The following is a 5,735-nucleotide window of genomic DNA, read 5'->3' on the forward strand; positions in this document are numbered from 1 at the left end:
AAAAAAAAAAAAAAAAAAAAGAGCTTAGAAGAAGTGAATGAGTGGCTGAATGAAATCGTTGTATAAAGTGCTTTGAGTGCTGAAAAGAGCTGCATGAGAACCAGTCCGTTTACCGCTGCTGCCTCAGACTTCTTCACTAACAGAGTCAAGTCTGGCTGCTGTGAGCAGTGCTGAGAGCACTTCAGTCATAATCAGCCTGACCTCTGACCTCTCCCCTCTGCTGTTATGAACACAGCAGTGTTGTCTGATTTAAGACTCGAAGGAGCTCATCTCGTCTGCACTCACACAGATCACAGTGTTCCTGCTCTGATGTGACTCAGTCTGCACGAGTAAAGGTCAGAGTTATCTCACAGTTCAGTGCATGCACTCAGAGCTCAGGTGCTTGTAAGAGTCACAGATTGTTTGAGGCTCAGAGCGTTTTGATTAGATGCACCATGTTTGTAAAAGTCTTCATTTAAAGAAGTGTTTCATTATAATCTTATAGTGTATAATCCTCCTCTCGACATAGAGCAGCTCCTCTGTCAGGAACCTCGGGTTCACCTGACCAACACCATCACCTGCATCAACATCACGACTCTTATAAAACCTGTTTCCTGAGGAGGCTGAACAGCGCTGGACTGGATGTTGGTGTCCTCGGGTTCTTCTACAGCTCACTGAGGGGGTTCGTAAAGTCTGCAGAGGACTATCGGGTGCAGCTGAACATCCATCAGGGACATCTACACCGTCAGGTGCAGAGAAAGGGCCACCTGTAGCCTACCTCCTCCCCCACCCTGCACATGTACTGTTTACTCTCCAGGAGGAGGCTGCACTACATTAATGCAACACCACCCAGACTGTCACACAGCACACATCTGTTATTTATATGGATATATGTCTGTACTCTGTTTTTAATATTAATTTTTATATTTATTCTCCTTAATTCAGCTGTTTGACCCGTTGATTCGTGGCAGGCTGCAAATACCAGGACCTAAAGACTGTCTTACATTCACATCAGGTCAAATAGCTGAATGACAATAACGCTTCAAATTTACTGTAAAACGTACCACAGAAAGTACATTTACTCCTGTTAGGTATTAACTCAAAGTAACTCAAGATCAAAGTCCACAAATGTTTATTGCAAATAAAGACATAAAAGAAAAATCAGGCAAAGTTCAGCAACAAAGAGAATAAACTAGCAACAATAGAAACAATAGAAAAACAGAAACGATCAAACACAAACTCCAGAAATCTGATTCTGTTCGTCTGGATGAACCAACGTTTCCTCCTTCATCCAACTTCAGCCTCAGCTGCAGCTTTCCAGCCTCATTAACAGCACATTCACATCAGCACTGACACAAGCTCCTCTGCCTAACAGTCAGGTCACTTTCATGATCATAAATATGTAACATCCAACCTGCAGACTGAAGGAGTCACTTGGATAAGTGATGAAAAGTTTCTCCACGTCCACATGAACAGAAACAACTTTCTGGGATTTCCATACCTGGACGATTGAACATGCATCGAGACAGCAAACACAAACTTACACTACAAAATCACTGGGAAGACGCCACAGTGGACATCACGACCTGTGTGAGAACAAAGAGCAGAGACAGGAGGGAACTGGTGAGTGTCCAGAGTGAGGGAGCGGCTGACAACAAGGGAAGAAGACCAACAACAACAGAAAGGAAACGATGGAAACAGCAGAACTAATTCCAAAACATGACCACAAAAATTCTACTTTCAAGGTTGTTTATTTGTCACGTGCACAGTTATACGAGCACAACAGGAAGTGAAGTGTGACCTGATACGCTCCTCAAAATTCTTGTTCAGCTGCATTAGTTTATTTTAGGCAGGATGTTGTTGTCCTTGTAAATGCATCCGGTGTTAGAGAAGACTCCAGCAGAGCACAGTGAGATCTGTGCGGCTGCAGGAACTGTAGGACGTGTGTGCGCTGTTATCATTGACCATGTCTGTGTCTTCATGTCCAAACTCAGAACGCTTTGATGGACTTTGAAACTGTGTCTCATTTTTTAAAAATAAATAAAAACACACCTGGAAATGAAACTGGGAGTCATCGTTGGAAGAAGCAGCTTTAATACTGAAATGACTTTAAAGGCGTCGTGTCTTCGATCCAAGCTGTGAGACGATCTGATAAATGTGTCTCTCAACATGTCCTCGTCTAGTTACTGCTGAATGCAAAGAAACGTTTGTTCAGAGCCGGCTTGTTGCAGTTTATAAAAGACCCACATGATGGTGCTGGTGCTCCACCCAACAGGCAAAGCACTGCGCCACCTACAGGACCTTCACAGCACTGCTGCAGCTGCAGTGTAGACCAGAGGTGTCCAACTCCAGGCCTCGAGGGCCGGTGTCCTGCAGGTTTCACATGTGTCCTGGATCCAACACAGCTGATTTAAACGGCTGAATGACCTCAACATGTCCTGAAGTTCTCCAGAGGCCTGAAAATGAACTAATTGTTTGATTCAGGTGTGTTGACCCAGGGTGAGATCTAAAACATGCAGGACACCGGCCCCCGAGGCCTGGAGTTGGACACCCCTGCTGTCGACTGTCAGGCTCTCGGTGCAAAATCATGTGAAGAAATATGATATTAGATCTATGCTGCAATAAACAGCTGTAACATGGATACTGTGTAAGGTTTACAGGATAATGATAATTCTAATCAATCATCAGTTCAGACCAAGAACAAGCTGTTACTTTGAATCACGTCTAACACTAGATTGTTACACACACTGTCATTGTGGAGTTTGTTCCACAGAGTTTGTTCCACAGAGTTTGTTCCACAGAGTTTGTTCCACAGTGTTTGTTCCACAGTTTGTTCCACAGAGACAGTTTCACTTCTGACTCTTTCAGTCAGAATGAAAAAGAAGCTCAGACTGAAACCATGTTTGCTCGTCTGTGCCGCCATAATCCAACCATGACTAATCTTTAAACTGTGAGTCTTTACTGTTGGTCTCACACGTTGGTGTTTGGCTGTTTCTCACATTAAGCAACAAAAACATGACCTTAAAGCCTCCACCCAAAAATCCCCACAGCTCCATCACAGTAAGCCAGTCCATACAGACGCACACGCCTTCAGTTATTTGTAATGAACGGATACATGAATGTGTCATTAATATGTCATCTTTTTGTTTTTGAATCTCAAAACAATAATAAGTGCTGCATAAATATCAACTATAAATACTGAAGTCGATTTATTTCATGTTTAGCCATCACGCCTCGTCTGTCATGTATTTATATATTTTCTTTATGTCGGAAGATTAATTAAATAAATTAAATGTTCAGTTTTCAGTCATTAATTTCACGGTTCAGGCGTCATAAATGCATCTAATGTGTGGTGTCAAACATAAGGCCAGAGGCCCCGAGTCGGCCCACTGCATGTTCTGGTGAAGCTGTCTGTGGACGGTTCAATCAATGGGAACATTTCCAGGCTGCTTCTCAATAACTTCTGTAATAGTTTCGCTGACTGTGACAGTTTGAGGTGAACATGCGCCGCAGCATTGAGCGGTCACTGACAGACACACATCGCTCTGTGTTTGTTCCTGCGCACAACAGTGTGAAGTTCACACACACTCGGCACTAATAAAGACGTGAACAAAGACACACTTTTCCAGTTTGATGTGGAAGAACTCTGAGCGTCTGCAATCACATGTTGTGTCCCTCTCAGAGCTTCCTGCTCTGCTTCCATCAGCGATGAGAGTCGCACCTGATTGGTCGCTACATTCTGCATGTAAAGTCCAAATATGAAAATAACATAATAATAATAAAGATCACAGCATGACCTCTGGCTCGTTCCTGTGTTCCCTGGTTTGCTTGATGCTTTCTCTCTGGTCTGCACACAGACTCAGCCCAACACCAGCTGAGGTCCAGATCAGGGGAAATAACAGTGTTGGAGCTCAGTGAGGCTCCTCAGTCTGAGACGATCTGTGCAGCAGATTCAGTGTTTGAGGATCACGTTTTACACGCATGCTCAGCTGTCAGTCTGCAAACATTATCTGTTTCTTTCAGTCTCGTCTGCTGCGTTTTTGAATCCAGTTACTAACATGTTGTTACTGTTTGACTCCTTTACTGTTTATATGTGGAAGCTTTAACTCAACAATCAGCAGATAAACATGTGATGCACAGATCAGAGCACAGCTGCATTTCCCATGTGTTTGCAAAAGACTTTAGCTCTGCTGCCACACTGAAGAAAGCGATGCTGCTGTATTCTAATGTATTATATATAAAGCATATTTGCCTGTATTATAATGACTTTAAATGGCCATATTTTTATTTCTTGAGAGGCACAAAGTTCCTGAAAGTGTGCAGGCTGCTTCAGCTGCAGCTTTTTTCCACCACGTGTGTTGGAAACATTCTGAGGTCGGGTTTTTCTTCTTCCGCATCTGCTGCCGGATGTTTGCCAGGTTGTGAGGCGACCTCAGAGCCTCCCACCGCTGCAGCGCCGCTTCCTCGCTCTGCCCTGCTGCTGCTGGCTTCCTGTCAGCGGTGAAGCTGCAAAAACAACAAATAAAACCCACCAACAAACAGACACGGTGATGTTTGTGTGGTTACAGCCACGTCTCTGACGCTCACACAAAAACAAGGTCGCACTCTTCATAATGAGGATGATGATGGTGACATCTGTAAACATCTGCAGGGACTCTAGAACAAAGCAAAGGACACACAAGGACAGTGATGTCACACTGGACAAATGCAATGATGAAATGATGAGTGAAACTGAAAGATGTGTGGTGACAGTGGACAAAAGAGAAACACCAGAGTGAACGAGGTCTCCAAACATGCAGGGCCTCCAGCAGCAGCACCCAGGGTGGCGTCTGGGACCAGTTCTTCCAGTCTGAAACACTTGTTGGTTTATTTTCCTGTGTGGAGCTTTTTACTAAATCAAGTTGTGTTTCTTCAAACTCAAACACAGAAAACATGAAGCAGGTCAGAGTCCAGCAGACGGCTCTGATTGTGTTCATAATATCAATAAGGGAACATCGAGGCTCCGCTGCAGTGTGTAACACACGATGAAACAGGAAGTCCTAATAAAATACACAAAGTAACACTAAAATAATCCCCGAAGCATTTTTCTGTGTCTGTTGGTGGAGACATCAAACAGTTCAACACTGATCTGACTGCTGCTGCACATAAAACAGAAATCTCACAGCGTGTCAGCCTTCTTCAGATGCATATGGAGGCTAATGTAGCAGTTTGTTTGTTTTTTGAAGCATTATCGAAATTCATTTTGATTTCAAAGCTACATGTGCAGAATCAGGAAAATTCACCATCGGAACACAAAGTCAAGGAAGTGATGAAATAATTTCAGATAATTACAGAAACAAATAAACTGAACACGTGTCCTAGTAAATGAATCTTCTCATCAGACTAACTGACATATTTGTACATTAAAGAAATAAAACAAGCAGATTTTATTAAAAATAAAACTTTGTAAAGTCGTTAAAGTTGACTCGACTGTAAGACTAAACTGTGTTTTTAGATGACGCATCTTAAAGGCCCAGCCAAGGTTCGGTTTTGCTTCTGAGTTATAAAAGTCTATAATTACTCAGTAAAAGGATTAGAAACTGAAACTATAGAGATTTTCTGTTTATGACCATAATTGAGGTGTTTTTAAACATGAATTATGTTTATTTACTTTCTAATAAAGTGTCTATTATAATATAAAGTGGAGCTTTTAACATCAAAGGTAAGCTGTGATTATTAAAGCTGCTCCAGTTTTCAACACTGAAACATCTGCTGCC

This window comes from Haplochromis burtoni, unplaced genomic scaffold, assembly GCF_018398535.1.
Source record: "Haplochromis burtoni strain Fernald_Lab_line unplaced genomic scaffold, NCSU_Asbu1 Contig_1018, whole genome shotgun sequence".
Classification (NCBI taxonomy): domain Eukaryota; kingdom Metazoa; phylum Chordata; class Actinopteri; order Cichliformes; family Cichlidae; genus Haplochromis; species Haplochromis burtoni.